This window comes from Pristis pectinata, chromosome 11, assembly GCF_009764475.1.
Source record: "Pristis pectinata isolate sPriPec2 chromosome 11, sPriPec2.1.pri, whole genome shotgun sequence".
NCBI lineage: Eukaryota > Metazoa > Chordata > Chondrichthyes > Rhinopristiformes > Pristidae > Pristis > Pristis pectinata.
The window spans coordinates 71,846,524-71,862,677 of record NC_067415.1 but is presented as its reverse complement, the minus strand read 5'-3'; the positions used below and the strand labels follow the sequence as shown (position 1 = coordinate 71,862,677).

The 16,154-nt window shown below is 39.0% G+C and overlaps 1 long non-coding RNA gene across 2 annotated transcripts in view; it reads left to right on the top strand.

Moving 5' to 3' along the window:
- The window catches only part of LOC127576023 (uncharacterized), a 34,825-nt gene extending 24,031 nt beyond the window's left edge, over positions 1-10,794 (top strand). For both annotated transcript variants that reach the window (XR_007957159.1, XR_007957160.1), the window contains 2 exons: positions 2,837-3,029; positions 10,084-10,794. This is a non-coding gene — a long non-coding RNA (uncharacterized LOC127576023). The remainder of the gene's footprint in view (positions 1-2,836; positions 3,030-10,083) is intronic.
- Positions 10,795-16,154: the final 5,360 nt, after the last annotated feature.

Here is a 16,154-nt window from a genome sequence, read left to right as displayed (position 1 = left end):
ACTTCTGCCTGCTCTCTGTGAGGGAACCTGTGATTATCAGTAATTTTACAATGGCTCCTTCTCCATTTTGAGAAGTCATGAGCAAGGGATTCCCTTGAGTTAATAGTGATATTGCTTTTTTGCAAGGAATCTTTGAGGACCTCTTTAACGCACCTTCTCTGTTCTCTTTGAAATCACTTGGACAGAGTTCAGCTAGAGTGCTCTTTCGGGAGTCTACTATCAGATGGACAGACCATGTGACCTAACCATCAGACCCAGCTGCCTCTAATCGGAGCCTTGATGCTGGGATGTTAACCTGAGAGAGAAAGGTCACACTGCTTTGCGAATCTTGGCTGCAGATTTTGCAGAGAATGCATTGATGGTATCTTTCCAGACCTTTGAGATGCCTGCTGCAACTGATCCATGAAATGTACAGGATAGCAGGGAACACTGCTGCCCAATTTAACCATAAGCTTTTTACCTAGTTTGTACTTTTTTCTTCAGATGGCTAAAGGCTGTGCTGGTGCTTTGGAGATGGAAGTGAATTTTGTTCTCAATGGCTGCTTCTGATGAGAGATGGTTTCATAGATACTGAAAAGTGATCTATATTTTCTAAGATCTTGCATGGATTTTTATTGCTCGAGGGCAGTATTATCGACATTGGGCAGGTTAGACCCACTCCAGGGGGAATCTTGTTGGAGGTGCAATGATCAAAAAGAGTAATGGAACATTGACAAAGCCGTGCTTGAACCCAAACTGCATTGGTATTAGATCTGTGATGGACCATTTTAGAGATTATTCTAGAGTTATGAAATTACGGTTAGAGGATGTTAATTAAGATGAGAACCAGTCTTTGGGGAATAAAGCCTGTTCACAAGTTAACTTCAACTGATACTTTAAGGCCATCAAAACCAATCATTGGATGTGGGACATTCTGATTTTGTCCCATTGAATCTACGTAGGGGAAGATTACCGATGAATGTTCATGTTGATTGGTGATCATTGAAACCATCACGATGAGATCAGGGAAGGTGTTATCTGGCCATCTTTTGCATTAACACATTGCTAAAAGCATTTCCAGGCCACTTAATACACAGTTCAGGACATGTCTGTTTTTTCATTTAATACTCTGGCTATTTGTATATTCAGGGAGCCATCCCTCAACACTAACAAAAGAAGTATATTTTGGGTGTCTGGAGTTTCTTCTTAGAAGCTTTTGGACCAGCCACCAATATTTGAATATTCAAAGGGGTTTCTGCTATTTGGCATGGGCTCCCATTGTAGATATGTAATTCTGCAAAGTTATCTGTCTGTATCCAAAATGTTAAAGTAGGTGATTTTAGTCGTTGAAACTGTAGTTAATCATTTATTGTTGTCTTTGTGTTTAGAAAGCATAGAACATTGTGTGAGGAGAGGAAAAATAGATTCTCTCCAGAAGATCTGCTGTATTGAATAAAGACCTTTTATATCTCCCAGCTATAGCCTCCGTGTGGCTCAGTTCAGTCAGTCACAACAAACTTATTGTTTGAAATCACAGTGTGTATATCATCAGGTTGCTGATGTAGCAGAGAGGCAAATTTCTGAGGATAACCAAATTGGGAAAGATCCTTCACAGTCCCTTTTGCTTCACAGATTCAAAGTTTTTTTTACAAAGTTGATAAAAGCCATATATAGAGGTGATACAAAATCCTTGAAGTTGCCACACATAGTAACTCAGAGAAAAGCTCTTCAGCCACTGGGAGGTGGCACTTGAGGAGCCACATTGTGATAACTTTCCACGTGGCCGACCCCCTGTAATTACCACAATAAAATTTACCTTCTTTCTTGAAGATGGTCACAATTGTGGAGCCTCTGAGCTCCCTTGGCTCCTTCTTCTCTTCCCAGATGAGCGAAGTACAGTGAATTTGTGTCAGGAGTTTCCTGCTACCAATTTTTTGAAACTTCAGTGGCGATACCATCTGATCCAGAGGCCTTATTTTTCAACCTGTTGTCAGCTTGGGGTAATGTTATGAATGGATTGGATTATATGTTCTAAATGATGTCAAAGATACTTTGTACCAAAGGAATACTGGCCCACTTAACTGCTGTGCAGGTCAGGCAGCCTCCAAGAAAAAGAAACAGATTTAATGTTTCAGATTGAAGGCCATTCACCAGATTGAGAAATGAGAGAAAACATGTTATTCTTAAATTGCAGGGAGGATGGGAAAGGAAGGGATACGACAAAGCGAATATCTCTAATAAGTGAGGCCAAGGTTGCCATGGCTATAAGCTGTAAACAAGGTCATCCAGTCAATGGATGAATGGAGCCAGTCGGAGAGGACCTGAACAAAGGAATGTAAAAGCCATGAAATCATGACAAAGGGCCTCTGACCTGAAAAGTCAATTCTGTTTCTCTTACCAGTTTAACCAATGTGCCTCACTCCTCTTCTCTTCTGAATAGGTTCATTGCCTCTGCTAATACCTTCATCATTTTCTCTGTTGTTTTGTTCACGGTTATGTTTGAATTAACCAGTGACTCTCCTTAGAACACATTAGTTATTAGGGCTGCAGCACATTAACGTCATACACAAGCCTAATGAATGCCAAGGAAACCAATGCCATTTGCATCAAATCAAGAAATTCAGAACCAGAGAGTGTCATTGCACATTTGATAAATGGGTTAGATTATTTTAAATTAAAATTAAATTTAGGGTTATTTTGGGCATTCTACAATCATCCCATTTTGTGCATGAAATTTTCTTAGCACTTAGAAGATTGCACCATGTGACATGATCTCCAGTTGTGAATCCCTTTGGAGAACCCCTCACTTAGTCCACACAATCAAGAAGTTTCTTGATATCTTACTGCTTACTTGCAGATTGTCACATCATAATTTGAAAGAAAGAGAAATAACTAGATTTCTACTCAGTAGTACCAAAACATCGTTACTGGACTGAATCAAGCTGATTGACAGCTGACTTTTCTATTGGAACATCAACTATACGCAATTCCTGATTGATTTCATCACTTTGGAATGGAAATGCCAATCCTGCGAATAAAAACAATTGCAAGTAAGTTTTTGAACCATTTTACTTTAATTTATCCATTTTTAAATTGTTTTAAGGTATTTTGATTATTTTTAACGTCTTCAGCAGCTTTTAGTTTTTAAGAATATATTTGAGGAAAATTTAAATGTATCTGACAGAATACTAAAGGCCCGGTCAGCACTCAATGCTCACTCACTTCACCTATGGAAAAGGAGCATGGTGCATGTCTGCAAGCATTGAGTTCAGGCAGCAGGTTAGGTTTGGTATCATCCAGACCATTGTAACTGATTGAGGGAATTTCTGTTTGGTATTTCAGTTGTCAAGTGAAGATCCTCTTTTGTGTTCCATTGGTGTTTCCTCCAATATGAGATTTGCAACTTTGTGTGGTTTTGATGACAGCCTCTCAGTTCTTTATTTGCTCATATTGCTTATTGTGGCATGACTTTTTAGAACCATAAATTAGCTTACAGATATGGTCTAATTACTCATTTGAATGTATGATGTTTTGTTTTAATTTTATTTGCAAAATTGATTATTTCTTCAAAAATTAATGTGGAAAATCACATTCCAGCAAGTACAGAAAACACTTTAAGCATCAATGTTAATATATCTAATGAGAAGCATTATTTTCTTAACCCAAATATTATGGATAATGTATTGGGTTAAATCCCAAGAGAACTTCGTATTATATTTCAAATTTTTGGCTTGGCTCATGGTAATTCATTACTTTAATTCAATCAGCAGTGGTGTCCCTGTTAACAAATAGTTATTCTTGTGTTCAAAAATTTTCATGGTGTCTCCTAACTCTGTAACCTTCCTCCTGCCAACCTCTCATGGACTCTATGTTCCATTAAGTCTGGTCTTAGCAATACCACTCAGCTCTGAGCTCCAAACCATCTTTCAGATTCTTGTAATATGGTGTTTAAAGTTTACTGGTTTAAACATGCATTTAGTCCCCTATGCTAATGTATTTTCTTTAGCTGAGTATCAGTTTTGTCTGAACCCACTCTTGTAAAGAGCCTCAGTACATCTTAATAGATAAAAAATACCATGTTTATGTTGATTCATTCAGTTGTTCATTCATTGTTATTAAGGTGCTTGCTTTATAAGAGACATAGAACAATATTTGTTGAGAAATTTAGCTATTTGCGCATGTAAATTTCCATGCATTTTATAATATGTGAATGAACCATCTGCTACGTATACTCCAAAGTATCATTGTTCACACAACTCTGTCAGGTTTCTGAAAGTTTACTGAACAGAACAACAGCTTGTTTTCAAATGTTTGCACGTCTCTTCTTGAACAAAACAATTAAAGTCTGGCCAACTTGTTACTTTAGTTCCCATCACTGTGGTTGCTTCCTAATTACCTTTTGAAGTAGCCTTCTCAGCAACTCAATATCAGCCACAACAATGTGGTGGTCTAGGAGGGAAGCCCACCACCACTTCTAAGGGAAGCTGGAGATTGATAAAGCTCTCATCCTGAAAGTAAATTAACACTACTGTTTCCAATGAATGTTTTTTAACAGAAAATTATAAATAATTTTAAAGATTAAGCGTTCATAGGCAAAAGAGTTCAAGAGACAAGTCACATCCTCGAGCAGTGAATCTAGAACAAGGAAGAATAACCTTAAATTAGAGCCAGGTCCTTAAGAGATATTGTCAGAAACAAAAGCAGTGAAAATCTAGAACTCTATTTCCAAGAGCTCTTGAAGCTAGTTCAACTGGAAAGATCTATAATGAGATTGGTAGATTTTTGTTAAGCTGTATAGAACCAAGAAAGAAAAATATATATCAACGTATCATCTAAATGAAAGGCTAAACAGATTGCTTGTGTTTCAATGCTGCTAAATATGTAAAGCTTCCAGAATCAAAGCAAACCATTCAATACAGATTGTAGTGGATCCATCTGCTTTGCAAATTAATGGCCAAATCGATTTGTGTTTTGTTGGTCATTCTGTCAATAGTTTAGCTGATATCTCCCATCTAATATCTTACATAAAATGACTTCAGGAGAGTAAATTCTTCAAGACAGTATAATTATTGTGTCTGAAAATAAGTGTGGGGAAAGTAAGCCACAATTATCCATTGCCCTTTCAACTTGCTGTGAACAATGCACCAAATTCATGACACCAACTCAGTATAAAAAATAATCTCCAGTCAGAACTAATTACAAGATAAGAGGGGAGAAATTTAAAAGAGACCTAAGAGGTAATTTCTTTACACAGAGGGCAAATGAGTACCTGGAATAAGCTGCCAGAGGAAGTGGTTGAGGCGGGTACAATTGCAACAATTAAGAGGTATTTGGATAAGTACATGGAGGGGAGGGGCTTGGTGGGTTATGGCCCAAACGCCAGCAACTGGGACCAGCAGGGAGGATGCTGTGGTCGGCATGGACAGGTTGGGCCGAGGGGCCTGTTTCCGTGCTGTCTTACTCCATGACTCTAATTACATGGTGGTCTGCATTTTCACGTCAGCAGGATACCCAATTTCAAGAGTGAACAGCAGCAGGTCCACCTTGTCTGGACTGTTTACAACCAGCCTGCCACACTGACATGCAACCTAGAACTGAAGTTACCTGTTTTATTTTAAATTAATTTAACTGTTCGATCCAAGGGCATCTCCATACTGGTTCTGCAAACTTCTACGGACTATTGCTACAACCCAGTTGATTATCTGATTATGTACTCAACAGGAAGCAGACTACAACAGTCGACGTAAAAAATGCTACAATTTGGATTAGTCTTGTTAGAGATGGACATCATCAGCCACTTGTGTGACACAACTGTAACTCGTGGCTTATTCCAGTCCAAATATTTCCAAGGTGTGTTTGCAGGAGGGCAAGGGCTGTATCTTTCCCTGAAATCTTATTCAGTCGTATGGTTCTCTCAGGTGGAATGGCAAGCAATCAACAAGAGGTGATGTCTCAGGAAGGCGACATCCATCATTAGAGACCCCCACCATCCGGGCCATGCTCTCTCCTCATTGCTGAATCAGGCAGGAGGTACAGGAGCCTGAAGACCGACACCGCGAGGTTCAACAACAGCTTCTTCCCCACTGCCATCAAGTTCTTGAACTGACCTGAAAAACCCTAGTTCTAACTCAGACTATATTTCCCTCAAGTTGCACTAATGTTACATTTATTTTTGTTTATTTCTTTTTTCATACAAGTTAATTTAAGTTAATTTTGATGTGTGTTTGTTATGTTTGTAATGTACTGTGTTGCTGCTGCAAAAAGCGAATTTTCATGGCATCGTTACCCTGGGTATGTATGTGCATGATAATAAACTTGAACTTGAAACTTGAAACCTGCTCTGTCCATTCTCTTCTCTCCTTCTAAGCTTCTTCCTCCACCCCCATCTAATGTGGACCAAGTGGCAAGGCTTTTCAGGCATAGTAGCAAAACAATGAAAGATGCAGCAGGTAACAATGAAGAGGGAAAGTACTTCAGGACCCCAAACGTTGACTCCACTATGTCCTTTGCAGCCGAGTGCCTCTTCTTGTACATCTGCTCTGGCTGGGCTTATAGTTGAGAGGTAACACATTGACTGAGGGATGGCCTTGTTCCAGACGAGTTACTGATTGGGTGAAATCCAGCAGGCACAGTCTTAGCATCAAAGGATTATAAAAGGATCCAGGTTACACAACATTGACCACTAAGAACTTCTGACAGTGATCAAATACTGTTTGCAGATTCAATGAGTGACAGGTTTTCTATCCATGAAAAATCTGGATCACTACTTGGGGATTGGACACTGATAGTGGAGATTATCGCCCTGCAAGTCATTGAAAGCTTGCTGCAGGGGAAGGTCCTTGTATCCACCCTGCCTGCTGCTGTCTCCTCAAGGGGCAAGAGGAATTCACTTCCTCCTGTGTAAGGACAATCTGTGAAGTTATGAGTGATGAGCTAGAAACTGATGCACACTGCATTTATCAGTAGCCTTCTGCAATGAAATGAAAGCTGGGAAGCTCAAGACCACAATGACCTTCACTGCCACAGACGGGACTCGAAACAGCAGGCAGACTCCTTTTCAGTATCTTTGTCTCTGAACTCCTCTAACAGGAGAAGATGGGTGGTTTGTTTGGGGATCATGTTCTCTAATCCAGACCTTTTCTACCTAGATTTGTTCCTTTGGCAAAGGGAGTTTAACATCTGGTCTTGTTCTAACTGCTGCTACTTAGGCTGGAAGTCTAACCAAGCCTTGCTATTTCAGAGAAATAGTAAGAACCTTTCACGTCAATAATATTACCAGCACCAGCCTTCAACTGGCTTTCTCCAACTCAAGTCCCTAACAGAGACGTGAGTAAAGTACATTAAATGGCACAGTTTTAGGAATTCCTCCTGCTGTTTAGGGATGATTTCCCCTGGGTGGTTTACAGAGTGCTTCCATGCACTCATTCATACCAGTTTGCTAAGGTGGTTGTTCACATCACTTCACATGAGATTGATGTCACCACTGTCCACTATGCATACTTATGGTGAGTGTATCTCCACTCAGAACTGATACAATAATTTTTCTAAGGTGAGTGAGGCACCCTTTGATGTTGGAATCCTGAACTGCAATCAAATTCCATCCATTGAACTGAAATGAAAATCTCTGATCCACCATCCATTTTCTAGGCCATCATTTTATAAAGCTGAATTAACCAAAAGCAAAGTCAACCATCAATGAATGAAAAATAGAAAATTGTTAAAGCATTAGCACAATACTGAGCATTAAACTTAACCTCAATGTAAGTTGTTGTTTCCAATCAAAGATATAAAAGCTTGAAAACACATACAACCAGTTTAAAGGACAGTGTCTAATCCACTGTTATCAGACTTTTGAACGGACCTTTTATATGCTAAAGCTGGACTCTTAATCTTTCAATCGACCTTGTCATGTCTCTTGCACTTTATTTGTCTACATGCACTGCACTTTCTCTGTAACTGTAACACTATATTCGGCATTCTGTTTTTTGCATTTGTACTACCTCAATATAATTATGTATGGAATCTGCCTGGATGGCATGCAAGCAAAAGCTTTTCACTGTGTTTCGGTTCATGTGACAATAATAACCAAATAAACCAAGTAAATCAACAGTGAAATAAACAGTGGAAACCACTACAAGTGCATTGCACTTTCTCTGTAGCTGTGACACTTTACTCTGTACTATTGGTATTGGTTTATTATTGTCACTTGTACCAAGGTACAGTGAAAAACTTGTCTTACAAACCGATCTTACAGGTCAATTCATTACACAGTGCAGTTACATCAAGTTAGTACAGAGTGCATTGATGTAGTACAGGTAAAAAAAACAATAACAGTACAGAGTAAAGTGTCACAGCTACAGAGAAAGTGCAGTGCAATAAGGTGCAAGGTCACAACAAGATAGATCGTGAGGTCATGAGGTCATAGGTCATAGTCCATCTCATTGTATAAGGGAACTGTTCAATAGTCTTATCACAGTGGGGTAGAAGCTGTCCTTAAGTCTGGTGGTACATGCCCTCAGGCTCCTGTATCTTCTACCTGATGGAAGAGTAGAGAAGAGAGAATGTCCTGGGTGGGTGGGGTCTTTGATTATGCTGGCTGCTACACCAAGACAAAGAGAGGTAAAAGCAGAGTCCAAGGAGGGGAGACTGGTGTCCGTAATGCGCTGGGCCGTGTCTACAACTCTCTGCAGCTTCTTGCGATCTTGGGCAGAGCAGTTGCCATTCCAAGCCGTGATACATCGCCGTGATACATCCTGATAGGATGCTTTCTATGGTGCATCGGTAAAAGTTGGTGAGAGTCAAAGGGGACAAACCAAATTTCTTTAGCGTCTTGAGGAAGTAGAGGCGCTGGTGAGCTTCCTTGACCATGGCATCCACGTGGTTTGTCCAGGACAGGTTGTTGGTGATGTTCACTCCCAAGAACTTGAAGCTGTCAACCCTTTCGACCTCAGCACCGTTGATGTAGACAGGTGTATGTACACCACCCCCTTTCCTGAAGTCAATGATCAGCTCTTTAATTTTGTTGACATTGAGGGAACGGTTGTTGTCATGACACCATTCCACCAAGCTCTCTATCTCCTTCTTGTACTCCGATTCATCACTGTTTGAGATACGGCCTACAACAGTAGTATCATCTGCAAACTTGTAGATGGAGTTAGAGCAGAATCTGGCCACACAGTCATGAGTGTATAGGGAGTAGAGTAGAGGGCTGAGGACTCAGCCTTGAGGTGCACCAGTGCTGAGAAGAATCGTGCCAGAGGTATTTCTGCCTATCCTCACTGATTGCGGTCTGTTTGTTAGAAAGTCAAGGATCCAGTTACAGAGGGAGGTGTTGAGTCCTGGGTCTCGGAGTTTGGTGACAAGCTTGCTTGGGATTATTGTATTGAAGGCAGAGCTGTAGTCAATAAACAATAGTCTAACGTAAGTGTCCTTACTGTCCAGATGCTCCAGAGCTGAGTGAAGGGCCAGGGAGATGGCATCCACTGTAGACCTGTTTCGGTGATAGACGAATTACAATGGGTCCAGGTTGTCTGGTAGGCTGGAGTTAATGCGTGCCATGACCAACCTCTCAAAGTACTTCATGATGGTGGATGTCAGAGTCACTGGCCGGTAGTCATTGAGGCATGTTACCTTGCTTTTCTTTGGTACCGGGATGATAGTAGTCTTCTTAAAACAGGAGGGAACCTGAGATTGAAGTAGGGAGAGGTTGAATATGTCCGCAAATACTTCTGCCAGCTGATCAGCACAAGATCTGAGCACGCGGCCTGGGACACCATCTGGGCCGGGTGCTTTCCTCGTCTTCACTCTTCGGAAGACTGATCTTACATGTTCCACTGTGATCACAGGTTCAGCTGCGTTGGTGGCTTTCAGAGTGGATGGTGACAATCCACTTCCTTTTTGTTCAAAACATGCATAGAATGCGTTAAGTTCATCAGGAAGGGATGCGCTGTTGTTAGCTATGCAGCCTGACTTCCTCTTGTAAACTGTTATGGCATGTAAGCCCTGCCGTAACTGGCGGCTGGTCAGGGACTCAAAATAGAGTTGGTATTGCTTCTTGGCATCCCTTATAGCTTTATGAAAGTCATACATTGTTTTCTTGTACAGATCAGGATTACCAGATTTGTGTGCAGCAGTCCTCTCCTTCAGCAGAGAGTGGATCTCCCGGTTCATCCATGGCACCCTGTTTGGGAACACCTGTATTGTCCACTTTGGTACACAGTCCTCCACACACTTGCTGATAAAGTCTGTGATGGTGGTGGCATACTCATCAAGGCTGGCAGCTGAGTCTTTGAACATGGTCCAGTCCACTGTCTCAAAGCAGTCACATAGAAGTTCATCTGCGTCCTCAGACCAGCATTACACGATTCTCTGTACCGGATCCTCCCGTTTCAGTTTCTGTTTGTATGCAGTGAGAAGGAGCACAGCCTGGTGGTCTGATTTCCCAAAGTGAGGACAAGGGGAACAGTAACAATACTGTTATTGTTTTTAACTGTACTACTTCAATGCGCCCTGTATTAACTCAATGTAACTGCACTGTGTAATGAATTGACCTGTACAATTGGTATGCAAGAGAAGTTTCTCACTGTATCTCGGTACAAGTGACAATAACAAACCAATACCAGTACAAGAAGATCTCACAGAAGTTTTATGTAGTTCATGGAATTACCTCGGTCCCTCAGTTATACTGATGCTTTGTCTATGCTCCATTGCCTGATAAGCTAAGAGACTGGCACACTTTTATTTATTATGTATGGATCTGGAATTATTAGACTTAATAACTTCAGAAATAAATTATTAAGATGCACTATAGAACGATTTTTGAAGGCTTACTCTTTTGCAGTTATTATTATAAATCAAATGCATAAAAATGTAATTTTACTTCAGAACAGCTTCTGAATTATTGGGGTACAGGATCCATTTGTAGTAACTTCCTGACCTTGTTTCATAATATACTTAAAGAGTTTTTTTTCATATTATGTTTGAAAAGTTATATAAAAGTAAGTACCATGTTTGCCACTGTGTGGAGCTCTGACACTACAATTACACTGTACCAATATCTATTTAATGGTGGTCGAAGATCCAGCTGAACAATAATGCAGAATTGAACTGTGCTTTTCACTTTCTCCTACTTTTGGGACTTTAACTATCTGTCATGTAACATCATTGTTAGAAGTTTTCTATTCTTTCTGCCAGTTACTACTTGTTCTGTGATGCTACCATATAAATGAAAAATAGTGGCTGCGGATGGAACAGAAGAAAATTCAGAAGATTCTGTAGCTGAGTTTGATTCCTGTATTTATGAACAACAGAATTGAGTCTAAGGGTTGTGGCCTTGATTCGAAAGGATGTTCCAATGAATCTTAATTTGTATTCATTTGATTCAGATTTAGAGTCATAGAGTTGTACTTTATATGATTGAAGTTCATCTAGTTTGAATTCAACTGTTGAGAAAAATATCTTTTGTGTTTGTGTGCAAAGTGTGTCCCTAGATTAAAAAGGAACAAAAATAAACGTGCTCTCATACACTGTCTTTCATAACCTCAGGAAATCCCAAAGTTCTTTATAACCTGTTGTTGACTGTAAAACCAAGTCTTCTGATCAGCCAGAGAAAATAAAACACTTCATCCACTAGGTTTACTACAAACTCTGTTTATTTATTCTCTTTAAACAAATCATTAAAACTAGACTGATGCAGTACTGCAGGCCTTCTGACCCAAGGTTCTTCTTCCTTGTCGACTGTTGGTCTCTGAAGTTATTACTGCTGAGGTACTCAAAGTTTCTTTGGTTATGTGTTTTTTCATCCATTTTTCAAAATGTTGTGACTCCTTAAACCCCAACAGAGCTAATCAGACACAGAGAAGCATGGAATTGATTGCTGCTGAGAGGTTCCTCTGTAGGTCTTATAACCAAGATTTCCAACTTGGGTATTTCACTGTTAAAACCTAAGTTTCTCATTAACAATTGGCTGTTCTGCCCGATGTTGAGGTCTTGGATGCCAAGGCAGATGTTTCAGAGTGGACCCATCGTTTCCTACCTCACCCTCACCAGATGGCTGCTGTCTTGTAGTTTACAATTGGATCTTCTAGACCTTGGGTCCTGTCAAATGCAGGCAAATCCCTACTGAAAATAATGTGCCTTAGAAAACTACTTTTTAACTCTGCTTCTTTATCTCATGAAGGTCTAGTTTCAGTTTGTATTTCACAGTTTAATTTTAATTTAATTTGGCTTTTCAAAATAATTGTTGATTCAAATATTGGAAAATGCTTTTCCAATTAAGGTATTATCGATGTTTTGAGCCTTCTCACAAAATTCAACAGACCATTAACTATCCTTGTGTAATGGCTTGTTCAAAGTAAAAACATTGTCTAGTCCTCTGTTCTGGGATGGTTGTTTTTAAGCTTTTCATATCATCTGTGTACAGTTCTATTTCTCTTATTAAACAACCTGTATCTCATGTAAGGTTGGCTTCTTTTCCCATCATCCTTTGTGGAGGTTTAGTTGCTAGCTGCATGGCTACAATCATAGCCTCACACTATCAAGCAGTTACTAAAGTTTACTTGCTGTTGTAATGTAAGAAACAAGGGGACCATTTTATATGCAGCAAACACACATAGCAATGAAATAATAAACTTATAATCTCCTTTACTATTCTTGATTGAAGATTCATTATCTACCTGGATACAAGGAGAACTTGTCTGTGTTTCTATGAATAATGCTGTGAGATCTTTTACAAACTGAAACAGCAGACTCCCACTTTAATATGTTATCTGAAATTATTTGAATCTGTAAGCATTACATCATCCTGAGGACGCACGGAATACAAATGTTGTTGGAAAAATCCAGGCCTGTGACTCTCTAGAGCACCTGAATCATCCTGGGACTTTTGCAAATCATATCAAAGGAATAGAAGCCTCTTCTCAGTTGCAAATTGAAGAGAAATGTCCTAGTGAACTTCAGAGAAGTAATTTTTTTCCCAAAAAGATGCTTGTTAAAAGGACAGTGGAAAGGAACAACATTTTATGGTCACAGTTAGAAATTAAAGTTATTTTAAAATCTATCAGTATGCAAAGAAACATGGCTGGCAGCAGAAGGGGAATCTACTTTGATCATGAAACTATTAAATATCTGTTGCAGAATGCAAATCTCAAGAAATCATACATTTCTATGCAATGAATATGGATCATAAAGGTCTTAGCACAAAAAATGCCAAGAGGTAGAAGTTGTCAGCAGGAATAGCACTGTGCAAAGCCATGATGTAAATGAACAAATAAAATTAATAAAAAGTGGCAATTAGAAGCATAATAACTGGTCCAAAAAATTGTTATCACATATGATTGACTGATGCAGCATTCTCACTGAAACTGATGGCTTCTAAAGGATTATGTTTTTTTTTAACAAGTTTTAATATATCTGTGAACTTTGTGGCTGATGCCTCATGTTTATTCATTTTATTAATCTGTTTAAATGAGCGCTAGGTAAAGAGAACACATTCTCTTGTACTTCCAATCCACACATCCTTTGCTTCAGATCATTGGCCTTAACATATGGAAGGGGCTGGCATGTCAAAAGACCTTCTTGTGATTGCTCTTGGTCTTAACTGAGGTGGGAACCTACAAGTCCAGTTTCGATAGGAGCCAGGGATATTTGCTCAGGCTACCTGCTTCTTTTTAGCTATCTTGTTCATGGCTGTTGTCCCTAGTAAAGGAGTACACGTGTCTGCCAGTAAGCTTGAGACCTTCTCTAACGATGGACATTGTGGGACAGGATTATAGAGCAAATTTAGAGAACAGCTTGCTTGATAAACATTTTTCTCCTTTGTTTAAGTTCTTTTATATCATAATATTGAATAAACCCATCATGATCGCTTATTTGGGAACAGCTGTAAAATTGTAACTGTAAGGCATACTGGGAAGCTTGACTAAATTAGATAAGGGTTAAAACATTATAGGACTGCTGAGAAAACCATGTGTGTGCTCTTCTTTCCATTAATTGTGGTAAGGATCTTTGGTTTTGTAATTCGAAATGCTGAGACAATCTGTATGTTCCTCCTTTTTAAAGTTACTTCTCTGTATAGTAGCTATTAATGCAGTTAGTTGTCTCTCTGTTATTTAGAAAGATTCCAGACAAAGACAAGGCAGACCAAACTTGCCTCATCATTCGATAAGTGGAGACTGAGAGGTACATATAGTTGTTCATGTGATCGGAGGTCGATGGGAACAATGGAGTAGGAACATGTATGAACGAAGCATTAGAAGGAAACAGAAAGAATCAAACAAAGGTTGGCATGGTAGCTTTTCTATTTTGTAGCTCCGTTTTACAGTTAAAAGGCAAAGTATCAGAGTGGCAGAGTTAATGACAAATGACAGCTAAGCTATGGAGAGGTGAATGGAAGGAAGAATGGCAGGGATTGATAGGAAAAGAGGGAGAGAAAATAGGTTGTAGGGAAATAAATGGGGGAATAGGATGGATGGAAATATTTTGAGAGCCAGTGTGACAGGCCAAATGGACTCCTTCTATTTTGTTAGAAATTATGTGGTTCTGATTTAGATGGAGCGAAAGGTCACATGGATTCTTAAGTATTGGTGGCATTTTTGGCCACAAGAGTTAGGGGAGTTAAATATATTCTGTTAAAAATTACATATGGACCATATATGATTGAATGGCCTTTGTGTGAGGATTGAGGGATGATGGAAGAAAGATTCAGCTAAGTTTAAAGACCACGAGGGAATACAGGAAAGAGGAAAACAAATTGAAGGCAACATCACCTGTGTTCAACAGTCTCCAGTGACCATCAGCTGTGCTACACATCAAATATCACATATTATTGTTAAGTGTAAAATGTTATACTTAATATCCCCTCAATCTTTTACACGGAGACAGGCTGTTGCTTATTTTGTCTTGCTTAAGAACAGTTCTGATCTTACAATTTTTAAAAGGAGTATATATATGTTGTTTGGACCTTAGCATATCAAGGGATCCATATTGGTTAAAAAATGAAATGCGTTCACTTCATACAAGCATCTGCAGTTATCTGATACATAATCGGTTAAACAGAAGAGTTTCTCAGCAATGGCCATAGTTTTGGATAGTAAAAGGTGGTAACATTATTAGTATTAGAGCACAGTAGATCACAACCACCTAGTCGAGGGGAGGCCTATGAAATTTTGAGGTACTTTTAAAATATCATTACTTATGTTAACACAGATGTGATAGCATTAAAATAACATGGACAATGAGACTTGAGATATTCTGAGGGGCACGAGATGCAATTAGTTCAGTTGCTCATCCAAAATAAAATTATACATCAAGGCAAGCTTCAGTTCTTCCAGTATTGAAAGTGGAAAATGTTATAGTTAGAAACAGGACCATTACAACAATAAAGCAAATCCTGAGATAAATCAAAATGTTGGGAGAAATACCAGGACAGTTATGTAATTGTATGTGACCAACAAGGAGATTGTCTTCTTGAACAGGAAATGAACTGCTCAAAATTGCAAAATTACATCCAGAAAAAAAATACTATAAGACAAAAGAGGAAAATTTAATAAGTTTTCTGAATCACGGTAAAATTAGAGTCATTGCTGATTCTTCACTCATGAATGTGAGTAATAATGTGTACTGTAAGGACAATGGCCACAAGATTGTCAAAAATGGGTCCAGAGATTCAACATTGCATGAGGAAAAGTACAAAGATTTATTTAAGATACTTAAGTGGATAGTGATTGTGGGTGCTCTTGTAGTAAATGGTATAATATTGCCTCCATACATCTACATTGGACTTCTTTATCTTCTTTTAAATTTGTGGATCATATGAGCATCATTGATGATTGTATTAGATTTAATTTGATTAGAAAATCCTTAGCCAGCAGCAGAATACATGAGGATTAAAGTTACAAAGATGTCAGACAACTGAAGCAAGATTGACTGGGTGGTCCTACTGGGTAAGAATGAAAGCCACACAGGGAAATGGTTGAATGCTTTGAAAAGTACCATCATTCAAAATGAAACCAGGAATGTTCTTAAAAATTAACGTAAGTCCACAAGGTTAAAACAAAAACAAACCAATGCAATGGTCATGTGCTTGCATGAATTAGAATTAAACAGAATATTTTTACTGGTTTAAAACAAATCTGATGATAAAGATCAATATCAAAATCAGTTTCATGCAACAAATA